Consider the following 465-nt stretch of genomic DNA (forward strand, 5'->3'; position numbering starts at 1 on the left):
CAAAACCTTTCTAGGGCCTCCGCGAGCTCCAGTTCCCATCCTCAGCGTCCACCTGAATAGCAGCTTTGTCATCCTGGCAGGGCGAGGAGGGCGGCTGCTCCTCGGCAGCGGGGCCAGGGCTCCTCAGGCTGGTTTTGAAGACGTGGAGAGCTTTTGGGGCGGGGAGGGGAATATAAAATATCAAAATCCTCAAATCTGCCCACTTTAAGCACTGCTTAAATGAAAGCTAAAGGGGGCTGATCCCCCCCAGACCCCTGCAGGGGCCAGGGCCGCTGCCACAGAAGATGCCCAAGCCCTTTATTTTTTATACCGAAGTTTATTAGTTTTTAACTTTTAATATATTTAACCTTTCTTTTTTTAAAAAACAAAAACAACAAAACACGTTTTGGTCTGACGTTGGTTAATGGTCCTTTTCCCCCACCCCTCCGTGCTGGGAGGTCTCGCTGCATCCCGGGTGGATGCGGG

This window comes from Fulmarus glacialis, unplaced genomic scaffold (genome assembly GCF_000690835.1).
Source record: "Fulmarus glacialis isolate BGI_N327 unplaced genomic scaffold, ASM69083v1 scaffold28959, whole genome shotgun sequence".
NCBI classification, from domain to species: domain Eukaryota; kingdom Metazoa; phylum Chordata; class Aves; order Procellariiformes; family Procellariidae; genus Fulmarus; species Fulmarus glacialis.